The sequence below is a fragment of the Hemitrygon akajei genome, chromosome 17, assembly GCF_048418815.1.
Source record: "Hemitrygon akajei chromosome 17, sHemAka1.3, whole genome shotgun sequence".
In the NCBI taxonomy this organism is placed as follows: Eukaryota; Metazoa; Chordata; class Chondrichthyes; order Myliobatiformes; family Dasyatidae; genus Hemitrygon; species Hemitrygon akajei.
Window position 1 is genome coordinate 43992012 of NC_133140.1, and position 17637 is coordinate 44009648.

Here is a 17637-nt window from a genome sequence, read left to right on the forward strand (position 1 = left end):
GAAGTAAATTCCTTGTATGTGCATAGGTACTTGGCGATTAAAGTCTGATTCTGATTCTGATTCTGATATTCAGGCGCACGATGATTCTGTATTGAATTTAATACGTGTTTTACTTTCTGCAGTTGCACAGAAGTTTTCTCATTAAAAACCTTGAAGGGAGTTTCCAGCTTGGGTGATTTTTAAGAAGACGTTTAACTCCCTGCCCAGCTTTGTATGCAATGCACTGAGTAGGCAGTATAGAGAAAAGATACCATGGTTTCAAAGGCATTGCCATGGATTGGAGATGTTTGAACACTGTGCACTACAATGTTAGCTTCCAATCTCCAGCAATGTCGACCACTGAGCCCTGAAAATTAGGTCAGATTGTGGTGAAGTAATCACGTCTTCACGACGCTCAAGCAAAATCATGCTTAGCATTGCTGCAGCACAAGCCCGCACCAGAGGTGAAGCAGTAAAAATGAGATCAGGGCAAAGCAGAAATGCTAATTGAAAAAAGCTCATGTCAACTTGGAGAAAGCACTCACAAACATGGAGAAAGCATGCCTAGAAGCTACACCAAATGTGCTCAAGGAGGAGCTTAAAACTGAGGCTACCTCAGCGGAGGCAAAGGGGTATGAAGCAGCTGTTGACTTAGACCCTGTGAGCCATCTCCCTAGGAAGGTGAAGAACCAACTACTGGTATTAGTCTAAAGGCAGCCAGATGTTCTAAATTGGTGAAGCATGGCATGGAATGGTCAAATTTATAAAACAGCCCAGCCCACTCAGAGACGTCAAATTAAAAGAAAAGGCCGTAAACAGAAGAATTCAGGATTCATAAAGAGTGAGTCATAATAATCATTAAAAAAAAATTAGAAGTGACTGGCTATGTTGAAAAAATTGATGAGTTTGATTGTAATTGCCTGATGTATAAAGAGCTATTGGAACAGTATTTTGAAACAATTGAAATAGTTTATCAAAAGTGAGTACCAGTTTTGCTAAGTGTGTTAGGTTTAAAGGCATATAATTTGCTCCAAAGTTCATCTGCTCCATAAAACTGAAGAAATGAGCATTCCTGATATTGTTAAAGTGATGTGGGAACATTTTGAACCAATGCCATTATTCACTGCAAAATGCTTTAGGTTTCATAAGTGGAATCAAAAGGAAGAGGTGTCCATTTCAGTGCATGTAACTGAATTGAAGAGATTGTCTGAGAATTTCAGTTGAGTAATAGTCTTAATAATGTACTGAGAGATCACTTAGTTTGTGGAATCTTAAAAGAAAGCATTCAAAAATGGCTTCTAACTGAAGTACAGCTTATGTTTAAAAGAGTAGTGGAAATTGTCACTTCAATGGAAAACATTCAAAATCAGCTCCTAACTGAAGCAAAACTTACATTTAGAAGAGCAGTTGAAATTGCTGTATCAATGGAAACAGCAGACAGAGACACAATTGAGTTGCAGTCAGGAATGAAAGTGAGCCTGAACAAATTTGCATTGTCCAAACAGAAACCAACCTGGCTGAACAAATTGCGTTAACATTGTCGCAGGGGTTCACATGCACCAGACCAATGCAGGTTTAAGTGTGAAATTTGCAGAAAAAGCAACAAAATAAAGATCATGTCAGGCAGGCAAAAATAAATGGACAGCTTAGGGAAGAGAAAAAGCTAAATAGTCAAGTTGCAGTTTCAAAAAGAGCACTAATCTGCATGCTGTTGATGAAAATTCTGATAATGAGAGTAACACAGGACTGGCTAAACTTGAGATTTACAATTTGGAAACTAACAGGAGACCAGCAGTGTAGCTTACACCAGAAATGAACAGCAAATAAGTGAAAATTGAATTGGACACTAGTTCAGGTGTTTCAGTCATTCCACAAAATGAGTTTGAACAGCATTTCAAACATACCAAAACGAATCCAACTAAGAACTTATACTGGAGAAAAGATAACTCCTGTCAGAATGATACTCGCAACAGTGAAATACAACAACCAACAAGCCACACTGAGCTTGTATTTGGCAAAAATAGAAGGAGCAGCATTATGGGGATGTGATTGGCTGAGACAACTACAACTTGATTGAAGATCCAGCCACCATTTGCATGCCACATACTCTGCAATAAAGCAAATTAAGAAAGGTACTGGATGATACCACAACTCTGCTTTATACCATGAACTGTTGCCCAACAGAGGGCAAACAGGTGTTGGTGCCAATCTCTGTGTCTCTGATTGGAAAGCATATTGGACCAAGGAAGGACCATGCTGCTCAGAAAGATCGGGAAAGTGGTGTATGAAGTGGAATGATGAAAGCAGTGGTCTGACTACAGTCGGCCCTCCTTATCCGTGAGTTCCGCATGCGCAAATTCAACCAACTGCGAATTGAGAAAACCCGGAAGTGCTCTTCCAGCACTTATTGTTCGATTCTTCAATGGAACAAAGTCTCCGTTTCACCTGAGGAATAACAACGTGCCTACAACCACTGCAAGATTTGTTTGATGATGCAAAGAAAAAGAAGAGACAGCTTCCTATAACAATGTTTCTAACTAAAGCATCTGCAATTCTGAAGTCTCAATGTTCAACGCTTGAAGATCCTCAGCCCTCAGCCTCCACGGTTCCTGACTTTAGTATCATTGAGCCTCCTCCAAAGCGTCCTTATTCCCTAAACAAGACAGAGTAACAACTACTGTACAGGTATTACAAGTTTTACTTGTTGTTTGATCATTGTTCGCCTCGCATCTCATTCGTTTGCTGCTTGTGTTGTGAGCGAGAGGAACATGTACAGTTTTTTTCTTGTCAATATTCCCTAAACAAGACAGTGTAACAATGATTTACATAGCATTTACATTGTATTAGGTGTTATAGGTAATCTAGAGATGATTTAAAGTATATGGGAGGATTGCATAGGTTATATACAAATACTATGCCATTTTATATAAGGGGCTTGAGCATCCACGATTTTTGGTATCCGCGGGGGATCCCGGAACCAATCCCATGCGGATAATGAGGGCCGACTGTACAATAGTTTTTGTAGGCAATATATCTGAGAAAGTTTCTGATATGTTAATCAGGCAGTTACTTTTGAAATGTTGCTTGGTTTTAAGCTGGAAGAGAGTTCAAGAAGCTTCAAGAAAGTTGCAAGCATTCGGCTTTTTTGAGTATAAAGATCCAAAATTTACTCTATGTAGATTAAGGTTATTGGATAAACTTCAAGTAGGAGACAAAAGCCTGCTTGTAAAAGTTGATGCAAAGACCAAAGCCCAGCTGGATGAATGGAAGGGCAAAAAGAAAGGAGTGGATGGAGACAGGAAAACAGAGGATTTATCAGATGAGCAGATTGTGGATGAGGAAACCAAGAGGAGAGATCAGATTGTAAAGGGAGCAACAGAAGGATTAATAAGAGAATACTCCAGTAAACAAAATGGACCTTCTCATGGTCAAGATGCATAAACCAGAAGAAGAAAAAGGAGGGATAGAGATAGAAAGAATGTGAATGAGAAGGAGGATGGTGTGAAAGGGAGAAAGAATGGAGTACGTTAAAAAAGGGATTGAAGTAGATCCAGAGAGAGAAAGGGAGAAGAAAGGTGTCCAGAGCTGCTGCTTGCAGACTCAGAGTCAATTCCTACAACCATCATGGAGCAGGCCACAGAACTGGAGACTGTTTCACAGCCACAAGTCTCACCAGCCAAGCAGGGTGATCACCCTTGTCAGGAAGGTCATTATCCCACCTGAGTAAGAAATTCTCCACAGCAATTCACTCTTAACACCTGAATGGGACAATTTAAAGTTTACTATGCTGTGAATGTCTGTATGTAGTAGTTGTATTATATAGTATACTGTGCATATAGTTGATGCATTCTCTATTGAGTTGGAGTTTTAGCTAACAAGGGCAGACTGTTGCGTCTGTAATATTTCAATGATATTCGAGTATGCTTGTGTATATATTGTTTGATTAAGCACTCTTGTTCATTTAAAAAATTATGGGTTATATGCAAAAATGCATTAATTGCATACGTGATCATGCTACCACGTGATACGTGTGCGCCTCACTTGATGTAAAGAAGTTACACCTGCATTCCCAGACTCCCGTGTCTTACTTTGAACTAGTTTAATGTTTTGAAGTTATAAAACATAACAAGGACAATGTGACCATTTGTCATCAAGACCTCTAGTTGAACAACATCATTCACCATTCCTCAAGAATGTCAATAAACCCAGGCTATGGGTATAGTACCATTGATCAGCTTTCACTTGAAACAGCACTTTGGAGCACAAAGTCATTTACTAACCTTTAAATTTCTAAGTGACTTGTGAGGAGTGGAAGTTAATGATCCTTCTTTGTTGTAGATATGAGGACTTAAAGCCTACCCTATCAGTGACAGGTGAATTCAAAGATAAATTGTACAAATCTCCACCCAATTGAAAACTGTAGGTGGGAACTACAGGAGAGATTTGTAATATGTCGGTATCTTAGTGAGAAAAGCTGATGTTGTGCTATTGAGAATTGTAGCAGTCACTAAAATACAGATAGGCATTACTGCAGTCAGGCAGAAATCACTAGACCTTGAGGAAAACCTGCTAGAAGAACCTTTGCTCTGTGCTTGAGATACACCAGAGAATGGATGAATGAGGAAACACAACCCTGTCATAGAAGGACAGTCACGATTTACCTATCTATAATTTCTGAAGTTTGTCTGAGAAGATATTGCGAAGTCATAACCTCTATTCCCTTTAAGAATCCCAGATGATCTCATTGAAACAGCCAGAATTTCTGCCCGTTTCAAAGACAAAGTACATATGGAGTTGATACTTCCTCGATCTGAGAATGATAGATGCCTGGAATGTGCTGAAAGGGGAGGTGGTGGAAGCAGAGACCATGAATTGTTTAAAAGGCAATTAGACACAGACATGAAAAGGCAGGGAATGTAGGGATAGAGATCATGTGCAGGTAGATTGGATTCATTTAAGTCAGCATCATGGTCAGCACAGACATGATGCCTGTAGGGCCTGTTCCATGTTCTGAGTTTCTGTTCTATCAGAATCGTGTTTATTATGACTAACCTATGTGACATGAAATATGGTGTTATACAGCAGCAGTACAGAGCAAAGTCATAAAATTACCGTTACAAAAATAACTCCTGTAAAAAAGAAAGGTAGTGTTAAAGGGTTCACGGCAGACCAGAAAAAGTTGTTACTGAATTATTGGGTGTGAGGCTTCAGTCATCCCTCCAGATGGTGAAGGTCCTTATTGATGGATGTCACTTCCTTGAGGCACTGCTTCTTGAAGATGCCTTTGATGGTGAGGGAAGTTGTGGCCCTGATGGAGCTGACAGAGTCTATAACCCTGTGCGGGCTGAAGTTGATGTATGGGCTGCCTTCGGGGGCGGGGGGGGAATCCAAGAAAAGCATCTGGACTGGAAGGGGTACATGGCTATGTACTAAAGACTTGTGCTGATTAACTTGTGCACAGAGGTTCTTAACCTCTTGCTTTGGCAGTGTGTTGTACCCACCCGTTTCAAGCGGGCTTCAATTATACCGGTGCTCAGGAAGTGCATGGTGACCTGTCTCGATGACTATCACCCAGTTGCACTTATATTTACAGTGATGAAATGCTTTGAGAGGCTGTTGATGAAAGATATCAGCTCCTGCCTAGAGGTGACTTAGATTTGCTCCAATTTGCTTATTGGAGCAACAGATCCACAGCATCTCAGTGGCTCTTCAGTCAATCCTGGAACACCTGGACAGTAAAGATGCATACATCAGGATGCTCTTTATTGACTACAGCTCAGCATTCAATACCATCATCCCTTCAAAACTCATCAATAAGCTCCAAGATCTTGCCCTCAATACCTCTTTGTCCAATTGGATCCTGTACTTCCTCATTTCTAGACCCCAAGTCAGTTTGGATTGGCAACACTATCTCCTCTATAACCTCCATCAACACAGGTGTACCACAGGGCTGTGTGCTTAGCCCCCTGCTCTATTTGTACAGCTATGACTATGTGGCTAAGTATAACTCCAATACCATATTCAATGTCATCTATAAATTTGCTGACAATACAACCATTGTTTGAGGAATCTCAGATGGTGACGAGAGGGCATACAGAAGTGAGATATACCAGCTGGTTGAGTGGTGTCACAGCAACAACATTGCAGTCAAATGTCAGTGAGACCAAAGAACTGATTATGGTCTTCAGAAAGGGTAAGTCGAGGTAACACAAACCAATCCTCATAGAGGGATCAGAAGAGGATTGTGAGCAATTTCAAGTCTTTGGGTGTCAATATCTCTGGGGACCTAATGTTGATCCAACATACTGAAGCAGCTATAAAGAAGGCAAGGCAGCAGCTATATTCCTTTAGGAGTTTGAGAAGGTTTGGTATGTCATGAACAACTCTGCTAAATTTCTACAGATGTATTCTGGAGAGCATTCTAACTGGCTGCATCACTGTCTGGTATGGAAATGGGGGGGGGTGGGTGCTGCTGGAAACTACTGCACAGGATTGAAAGCTGCAGAGAGTTATAAAATTGGTCTGTTCTGTCATGGGTATCCTCCGTTGTATCCAGGACATCTTCAAGGAGCGGTGCTTCAGAAAGGCAGTGTCCGTCATTAAGGACCTCCACCACCTAGGACATGCTCTTTAATTATTGCTACCATCATGAAGGAGATACAGAAGCCTGAAGCCACACACTCAACTATTCATGAACAGTTTTTTCCCCTCTGAAATCTAATTTCTGAATGTACATTGAATCCATGAACACTATCTCACTGATCTTTTATTTTGCACTACTTATTTAACTATATATACTTACTGTAATTCACAATTTTTTTCTCTCTATTATCAAGTATGCCATTGTACTGCTGCTACAAAGTTAACAAATCTCATGATATATACCAGTGATATTAAATCTGATTCTGATTCTGACTCTGATTCTGAAGTTTGCTGTCGACACCACTGTTGTGGACCAAAGCACAGGAGGTGATGAATCAGCATTCAGAAGAGAGATTGACAATTTAGCTCAGTGGTGTCATAACAGCAATTTCTTACTTGATGTCAGCAAGATTAAGGAACTGATTGTAGACTTCAGGAGAGGGAAACCAGAGGTCCAGGAGCTATTCCTCACCAGAGAAGCAGAGGTGTGAGGGTTAGAAAATTTAAATTCTGGGTGTTCCTATTTCATAGGATTATTCTGGACCCAGCACGCAAGTGTAATTGCGAAGAAAGCACGTCAGTGTTTTTACTTTCTTAGGAGTTTGCAAAGATTTGGCATGGCATCTAAAATTTAACAAACTTCTATAGATGTGTAGTGGAGAGTATATTGACTGGCTGCATCATGACCTGGTATGGAAACATTAATGCCTTTGAACAGATAATCCTTAAAAAGGTAGTGGATTCGGCCCAGAATATCACAAGTACGGCCTCTCAGGGTTGTGTCCTAAACCCACTCCTTTACTCTCTATGTACCCATGACTATGTCACCACCCACAGCTCGAATCTGCTAACTAAATTTGCTGATGACACTACACTGATTGACCTAATCTCAAATAATAATGAGGCAGCCTACAGAGAAGAAGTTATCACCCTGACACAGTGGTGTCAAGAAAACAACCTTTCCCTCATTGTTGCGAAAACAAAGGAACTGGTTGTGGACTACAGGAGGAATGGAGATGGCTAACCCCTATAGGGATCTGGGGCTGAGAGGGTGAACAGCTTTAAGATCCTCAGCATACACATCACTGAGGATCTCATATGGTCTGTACATACCAGATGCGCAATGAAAAAGGCACAACAGAGCCTCTTCCACCTCAGAAGGTTGAAGAAGTTTGGTATGCATCCCCAAATCCTAGGAACTTTTATACAGGGGCACAACTGAGAGCATCCTGACTGGCTGCATCACTGTCTGGTATGGGAACTGTACTTCCCTCAATCGCAGGTCTCTGCAGAGAGTAGTGCAGACAGCTCAGTGTGTCTGAAGATGTGAACTTCCCACTATTCAGAATGTTTACAAAGACAGGTGTGCAAAAAGGGCCCGAAGGAACATTGGTGACCTGAGTCACCCCAACCACAAACTATTCCAGCTGCTACCTTCTGGGAAATGGTACTGCAACATAAAAGCCAGAACCAACAGGCTCCGGGGCAGCTTCTTCCACCAGGCCATCAGGCTGCTTAGTTCACGCTGATACAATTGCATTTCTATGTTATATTGACTATCCTGTCATACATACTATTTATTATAAATTGCTATAAATTGCACATTGCACATTTAGACGGAGATGTAACGTAAAGATTTTTACTCCTCACCTATATAAGGGACATAAGTAATAAAGTCAATTCAATTCAGTTTAAGTAAAGACGTCCCAACTATTGTGCATGTCTACATGAAACGCCGTCGTAGGAAAGCAGCATCCAGCATCAGAGATCGGCACCAGCTGGCCCATCTTCTTTTCTCACTGCTGTTGTCAGGTAAAAGGTACAAGAGCCTCAGGACTCACACCACCAGGTTCAAGAACTGTTACTACCCTCAACCATCAGGCTCTTGAACAAAAGAGGATAACTACACTCACTTGCCCATCCACTGAGATGTTCCCACAACCAACGATCTCACTTTAAGGACTCTTTATATCAATATCTCATGTTCTCGTTATTTATTGCTATTTTGTTGTCTTCTGCACTGGTTGATTTTTCATTGATCCTGTTACAGTTACTGTTCTATAGATTTGCTGAGTATGCCCGCAGGAAAATGAATCTCAGGGTGACATATTTGTACTTTGACAATAACATTTACTTCGACTTTGTGCAGCCTCTGGCAATCCTGTGCAATGGAGCCTCCACACCAGGCTGTGATGCAAGCCGTTAGAGTGCCCTACACTGTACAATTTTAGACACAAATTAGTTCTTTTTGTGGCAGCAGAGTCTTTGGTGACGTATAAAATTTCTAAAACTCATAACAAAGTAGAGCTACGGGCAGGGATTCTTCATGATTTCATCAATATGTCGGGGCCAGGATAGATATGAATGCTTTCTCAATGGTAATAAATTCTGGCCCTGACTGTGATGTTCATAATCTTTAAATCTAGCTTTAAAAAAAATTGATTCACCCAGGGTTGGTTTTCTGGTAAGATATAAAATAAAAACATATAATGCGCATGTGCTTGAGCAAAATAAGCATTTGTGCATATCTTTGCTGAGTAAGCAAATTACTCTGAGCCATTTTATAGGTCTGTTCAGATATCCAGAAGTTTTTGAGCTCTGACATGACATCACAAATGTAAAATTCCACAAGGTGCTGGGAAGGTTCTCTGCACACCAACGACAGTTTTGAGAAGTGATCTTACTTATGAACAGAAGATAATGAAAAATAGTGAAATCTTGCATAAAGCTGCTCTGTTTTGTAACTTCAAAACAATAAACTAATTCAAAGGAAGACACGGGAGTCCAAATTATCAGTCTAACTTTCAGTTTACTTCAAGCAAAGCGTGCATGAATCACGTGGTAGAGTGATGATGTGTGCAATTCACGTACAACCCATAATGAATTTAAATGATTAAGAATGCTTAATCAAACAATACTGGCATGATAGTGTAGTGGTTAGCACAGCACTTTACAGTACGAGCTACCCGGGTTCAGTTCCTGCCACCGTCTGTAAGTTCGTTCTCCCCATGTCTGCATGTGTTTGCCCCGAGTCTCCGGTTTCCTCCCACGATCCAAAGATGTATCAGTTGGTAGGTTAATTGGTTATTGTAAATTGTCTGTTGATTAGGCTAGGATTAAATCGGGGAATTGTTGGGCGGCGCGGTTCAAAATGAGAGAAGAGCCTATTTCATGCTGTGTCTCAATAAATTAAATAAATAAATAAATAGTAGATTACACAAATATTACTGAAGTATTAAATACTCATCACTCCTCCCTGTTCAGCTACAATTCCAACTCAATAGAGAATGCATCTCAATTATATCCACTGTATAAAAGCAACTGCTATATACAGACACCTACAGCTTAGCAAATTTTAAGTTGTCCCCTTCAGGCCTAAAGATTTTATCACAGTGGAGACTTTCTTACTTTTGTGGGATAACGCCTTTCCTGACAAAGGGGATTACTTTGCTTGGCAGGTGAGACTTGTGGCTGAGAAACAATCTCAGGTTCTGGGGCCTCCTCCGTGGTGGTTGTAGGAGTTGATTCGGGGACTGTAGGAAGTGGTTCTGACAGCTCTGGATACCTTTCTTTTTTAACAATTGACTCTTCTCTCCCAACTAATCAATGTGTCATCTCTGGATGATATCAGACACAATCTCCACTGTGTAGGAGTTCCGTCTTTTGGGGTACCGACCTTCGATCACTACCGTATTCCCTCAGCAGGACTGCTTGTCCAGGAGTGCAACATTGAAGCTTCTTGTTTGAAGAGGCTTCAATTTGTCTCAGCTGTTTGTCCTGCATCCTCCACCAGAGGTTGGGTTTGAGGAGATCCAAGTGCAAACACAAGGAACAGCAAAGGAAGAGCACAGCTGGTGAGTTGTTGGTTGTGGAGTGTGTTACATTACGATATGTATGGAGGAAATTGGCAAGCTTCTGGTCAGTGTTAGCGTAGTGTGTTCTGCTGGCATCTCTCACAGTGCGTTCTTTAGACTCTGGACAAACCCTTCTGCCAAGCCATTTGTAGCTGGGTGGTACGGAGCAGATGTAAAATGTTTTATTCCATTCATTTTTAGGAATGATTGAATCTGTTCTGCCACAAACTATGATCCATTGTCGCTGACTAAGTGTTCTGGATCACCAGTCCTTGCAAACATGTTTCTCAATATATCAGCTGTGTGTGGGGCTGAAGTGGAGGCTATTGGGTACACTTTTGGCCACTTTATAGCTGCATCCACTACTACCAAGAAATTTGTGCCCATGACTGGTCTGGCAAAATCCACATGAATCTCCTGACAGAGTAATGCAGATCATTCCAGGGATGGAGAGGAGCTGCTCTTGACATCTTCTGGGCGTCCCGTATAGTGCATGACAATCTGTTCTATCTGCTGATTTATCCCAAGTCACCAGACAAAGCTTTGAGCCAATGCTTTCATTTTGACCATGCCTAGAAGACTTTCATGTTGCTCCACCAACACCTTAACTCTCAGCTTGGATGATACAACTCTCAATCCCCACATAAGGCAACCCCCGTCAAGGGCAAGTTCATCTCAGCGCTGGTAAAAATGGAGGGACTGGAGTTTCTACCGCACATTCCAGACATTTTGGGTGGCCATGTACACCTGAGACAGTATAGGTTCTTTGCTGGTTTCTCTTTGGACCTTCTGTCGTAATAGGGAAAATTTCCACTTATGCTAGGGAGAATATGTCAAGAGGAGTGTCTTTTTGTAAATGTTTCCGCTATTACCTTTTCCAAGGGTAAACGGGACAATCCGTTAACATTCCATGATTAATATGTCCTTGAACTCAATCTTGTAATTGTGTCCTCCAAGAAATGTCCCATCTCTGCATTCCTGCTACTACTGTTAGAGGAACACACTTCTGTGGATTGAAAATGGACACTAGTGGTTGATGATCAGTAATGAGGGTAAACTGTCTCCCATACAGATCCTGGTTAAAAAGTTTTACAACCCAGACCAAAATCAAGGCCTCTCTGTCAATCTATGCATATTTTTTCCTCTGTGGTGGTAAGGGAACATGATGCAAATCCAACCACAAACAGGGGAAAATTTGCAGATGCTGGAAATCTAAACAACAGACACAAAATGCCGGAGGAACTCAGCAGGCCAGGCAGCATCTACGTAAAACAGTCAACGTTTTGGGCTGAGACCCTTCAGCAATTTGCTTTGCTGAAGTATTTCCCTCCTGAAAGGTTTGCAAAGATGTCCTCTATCCCGGGCAGAGTGTATTGATCTACTATCAGTACTGGGTTGATGATGACCTTAAAATCACCACAGATCCTGAGAGATGCGTTCTCCTTGGGTACTGGGACCACTGGTGTTGCCCATGGACTCCTCTCAATTTTGAAAAGAATTCCTTCGGCCTCCATGCAATCCAGCTCACTAGCTACTTTATCACGGATGGTATAAGGATCTGGATGGGCTTTGCAAAACTTAGGAGCAGCATTTTCATTTAATACTATTTTACCCTTGATCTGTTGAGTCTTCCAGTGCCATCATTGAACGCTGCTTTGGCATCATCCCACTTTCATTCGCTTTCGGTGGTTTCATTGCAGGGAATGTGGCATACAAATTGTAGATGGATTTCCAGACAAGTTATATTTGTCTCAGCCAATCACATTCCCACAATGCTGGTCCTCCTGTTTTTACCACATAGAAGCTCAATATGGTTTGTTGGTTGTTGTATTTCAGTGTCACATATGTCATTCCCACAGGAGATACCTTTTCTTCTGTATAAGTTCTTACTTGGATTCTGCAGGCTTCAGTTTAGTATCTTTGAAATGCAGTTTAAAATCATTTTGTGGAATAACTGAAACACCTGAGTCATTGTCCAATTCCATTTTAATTGATTTGCTGTTCACTTCTGGCCTAGACATATTGCTGTCCTAGTGCTAGTTTTCACTTTGTAAATCTCAGGCCTCCAAGCTCTGTGTCATTCTCATCATTATCAGATTTGTCATCAACAGTGTGGAGACTAGTGCTCTTTTTGAAACTGCAGTTTGACTTTTTATCTTTATCTCTTCCTTGTGCAGCCCATTTATTTTTGTCTGCCTGACAGACTCTTTGCACGTGCCCTACTTCATTGTATTTTCTATAAGTTTTACCTTCAAATCTGCGTTGATCTAGTGAATGTGAGCCCCTGCCACAATTTTAACACAATTTGTTTGGCCAGGGTGAACTGGGCGCTACTATTATGTTTACATTCACTTCATTCCTGACTGCAACTCAGTTGCGTCTCTGTCTGCAGCTTCCATTGAAACAGCGATTTCAACCGCTCTTTCAAATGTAAATTGTGCTTCAGTTAGGAGCCATTTTTGAATGAATTTTTGTAAGATTCCACAAACTAAATGATCTCTCAGTGCATCATTAAGCTCATTACCAAACTAACAGTGCTCAGACAATCTCTTCAATTCAGCCACATAAACTGAAATGGACTCCCTTTCCTTTTGATTTGCTTATGAAATCTGAAGCATTCTTTAACCAACAATGGTTTCAGTTCTAAATGTTCCTGCATTGCATAAGCAAAGCTAATTTCTGATGGCTTCATTGGAGCAGTTAAACTTTGAAGCAATTTGTGCCTTTAAATCCGATGGACTCAGCAAAACTGGTACTCATTTCTCATAGGCTATTTCATTTGTTTTAGCTCAGCATCCATATTCCTCGTATTTTTTTGTGTAATCAAACGTGTAAATTTTTCTGACGTAATCAGCCATTTCTGCTCTTTTTTCATGATTATTATCACCGGGTACTCGCTCTTTATGAACCTGTGAATTCTTCCATTTTCTAACTTTTTTAAAAAGAGTTAACTGTCTTTGCACACGCTGGGCTGCATTTTTTTCCTTGCCCCCTCACTACGCTTTTTTTCTGATTCTAACATGCTACACTCAGACAGGTCAATAGCTATCGTGGGTTCGTCTAAAAAATAATTCTTCACCAATGCTATATTTTGTAACTTCAAAACATTAAACTAATTCAAAGGAAGGCACAGGAGTCCAGAGTGTGAGTCTAACTTTTGGGTTAATTCAAGCGACATACCACATGGTAGCATGATGACATATGCAATTTATGTATTTATACATATTACACATTGAAATGAATTGATTAAATGAACAAGAATGCTTAACGAAACAATATATATAGATTACTCAAATATCTCTGAAATACTAAATACACAACAAATGAAAATCTCGATGGTGTATTGAAAGAGTGAATTTAGCAGCATCAGAGTGAACACATGCTGCTTAACGGTATGCCGATCATGAAACAAGCAAAGATCTATCACGACAAACTGAAAATTGAAGGTAATTGTAAATATTCAACAGGCTGGTTGCAGAAATTTAAGAAATGGCACAGTACTAAATTTTGAAAGATTTGTGGTGATAAAGCATCTGCTGAATTCATTGATAAGTTTGCCAAGATTGCCTCTGATGAAAATCTAACAGGTTGAATGCCTACACCAGTACATATGTGTGATGAACATGTGTAAGACTAAGACTGCTTACCAGTAGCACATAAATTCAGAGTCAGAAATTATGGCGATACCAAGCTATCCCATTATATATTCCAAAATCAGAAAAAATCCAAAACACTTCCAGCCCCAAACATTTTGGCTAAGAGGTTCTCAGCCTGTAGTGATTTGAATATATGCATCAGATTCACAAATTTGCAATATGTTACTATACTGAGGATGAAATGTTTTCTAGTGTTATCTCAGATTGGAATACAGACATTGAAGGATGAATAAAAGGCTACTTCAGTCACCTTCAGTACAGTTATCCCGGAAATAGCAAGGCACTGCGATAATGGAATTTCTGAGTAATAAAAGAAAGCCCCCTGTTTTTTTTTATTTTGGTTTTGTGTCTAATTCCGAAGCAGTTAATTAGCTTTAATTTTAACTTTTAAATGGGCATTCATGATTATTGATATTTCACATGTTTTATGCTATTTGTAACCTTCATTAAATGAGCAAGGCAATGTTAAACAATTGGTCCTCAGTGTAGAATGTTGTAGTTGTGTTTCTGAGAGAGTACAGTGAGAAAATTCGCCAATACAAGACCATAGTTCATTGAAAATGGTGTCACAGGTGGACAGGGAGGTGAGGAGGGCATTTGACATGCTTGCCCTCATCATTCAGGGGACTGGGTTTATGAGTTGGGATACTATGTTGTTGTTGTACAAGATGCTGGGGAGACTGCACTTGGAGTTTTCTGTACAGTCTTGGCTGCTCTGTTATACAAAAGATATTGTTAAACTGTGAAGTGTTATGTGTTGTAATTCCAAAAAATAATTGAAAGGAAAACACAGAAGTCAGCAACAGATCTACTTAGTTTTTCTTTCATTTTCTTTAGTGGTGGCATAATGACATATGCCATTCACGTACTTCATACATATCACCCATAATGAATTGTGTAAGCAAGCAAAGAATGCTTAATCAAGCAAATATTTACAATATTACTCAAATATTGATGGTTGTCCATCATGTCGGATGATGACAGCAAACCTGTGTGGGAGATTGTGTGTGGAGCATTGCAGTACCATCTTCTTGGCTATTGGATCTCACTGTAGATCTGACTTCACCTGCTACAACAGGGCCGGCCCTATCTCACCAGGGTATGAGGTAAGCTGGCCTTACCTGGTTTAGCTCGACTATCGAAGCAGTGTACCAGGATGTGGCCTTAATTGCATGCTGACAGCTACTTGGAGCCACGTGTGAGAGCTGAGTGTCCGATAGGGGCCAAAGGTTAGTGAGCTAACCTGGAATGAACACAACAAACTCTTCACCAGAAGTGTTACCCCTTCCTGGACACCCCATATATTGTATTAGATTATACTGCTGAAACAAAAAATACACTATTGAAAGAAAACAGGGCAAGTTAATGAGGAAACACGAGGAAATCTGCAGATGCTGGAAATTCAAACAACACACACAAAATGCTGGTGGAACACAGCAGGCCAGGCAGCATCTATAAGGAGAAGCACTGTCGACGTCTCGGGCCGAGACCCTTTGTCAGGACTAACTGAAGAGAAAGATACTAAGAGATTTGAAAGTAGTGGGGGGCAGGGGGAAATGCGAAATGATAGGAGAAGACCGGAGGAGATTCCACGTCCCATTCCCATTCTGATATGTCTATCCATGGCTTCCTCTACTGTCAAGATGAAGCCACACTCAGGTTGGAGGAACAACACCTTATATACCGGCTGGGTAGCCTCCAACCTGATGGCATGAACATTGACTTCTCTAACTTCCATTAATGCCCTTCCTCCCCTCTTTCCATTCTTACCCCATCCCTGACATATTTAGTTGTTTGTTTTTTTCTCTCTCTCTGCCCATCACTCTGCCTGTTCTCCATCTCCCTCTGGTGCTCCCCCTCCCCCTTTCTTTCTCCTGGGGCCTCCTGTCCCATGATCCTTTCCCTTTTCCAGCTCTGTATCACTTTCACCAATCACCTTTCCAGCTCCTAGCTTCATCCCACCCCCTCCGGTCTTCTCCTACCATTTCGCATTTCCCCTTCCCCCCCCCCCCCCCCACTACTTTCAAATCTCTTAGTATCTTTCTCTTCAGTTAGTCCTGACGAAGGGTTTCAGCCCGAAACGTCGACGGTGCTTCTCCTTATAGATGCTGCCTGGCCTGCTGTGTTCCACCAGCATTTTGTGTGTGAAGTTTATGAGGATGGTGTCAGAATTGAAGGCCTGAGTTACAAGGAGAGGTTGGGCAGGTTAGAACTTTGTTCCTTGAAACACAGGAAACTGATCTGTAACCTTGAGGTGTATGAAGTTATTAGGGATACAGAGGGCACAGGCTTAAGGCAAGAGGTGAAAGATTTAAAAGGAAGCCGAGGGACGACTTCTTCATGCATGGAGTGGTACATATATTGAATGAGCTGCCAGAGGAAGTTGTAGAGGCTTCCACTATATAACAATGCTTAAAAGATTTTTAGATGGGTACATGGATAGGAGAGAATTAGAAGGACATGGGCCAAACGTAAGCAGATGGGGCTGGCTTAGTGGGCACCTCCATCAGCATGAACCTGTTGGCCAAAGGGCTAATTTCCTTGTTGTATTACTCTATGACTCTATGTGGTGATCTTTTCTCCACTCAGATGATGACATTTTATCTTTCTCTGCTGATGTACAATTACATTCTGTACAGAGCTCCCCCTCAGGGTGATCCCACCAAAACACGACAAACTGAGCATGGCTTTGAAAACAATTAATAAATCTCACCTGAAGCCTTGATACTTGGAGATTTACCTAGGCTCATGAGAAAACCATAGAGCTTGAAACACCAGTGCAGAGGTGGTAGAAAAGTGTCGCATCATATGATAATTTTGTTTTCTGTTACATAATTGTACACAGGTAAGGACAAAAGAAAACTTTCTTATCTTTACATAGGCAAAGTAATTATGGCATAGACGTTGGGCTTTGTAACACGGACATGTATTTTATTGGTTAAGATTTGTATTGCTTTTGTTAAATTTTGAAAGGGCTCGGTGTAACATGGAATAATACTATGAAACTAGGTATTTTCCATTGCACAGAAGACTAACAATCTTTTTTATCAGGGTCAACAACTACATAATTTGAGGTAAATCTGAACAAGACAGTGGAATAGGCCTTCCATCTTAACTGTTCCAAATCCATCTTCCATGCTGTTGTTTACTAAGGAAGGGAGGGGGCATGTGATCAAGAAATCTTGTGGACTATGAGGATTGAGGAGATCGATGGGGAAATTGACTCGAGCAGATCCTCTTTAATAGCAAGTGTCACATGCCTTGTGAAGCACTGCTCCTGCAGGAGTGCACTGCAGCATTCATTAGCCATGCACGTCTCACTGAAAATTACGAAAGCAAAATCCAGATGCCTGTAGTACATCACTGATTACAGCAACACACATCTGTGCTCCTTCATGTATCACCATCTCAGGCTTCAGTAACCAAGCAAAAGGTCTCAAACTCTGGAGTGAATGTAGAGATCCAGATTCGTGACTGCTTTCCAGAAGAAAAGTTGTGCTATGTAA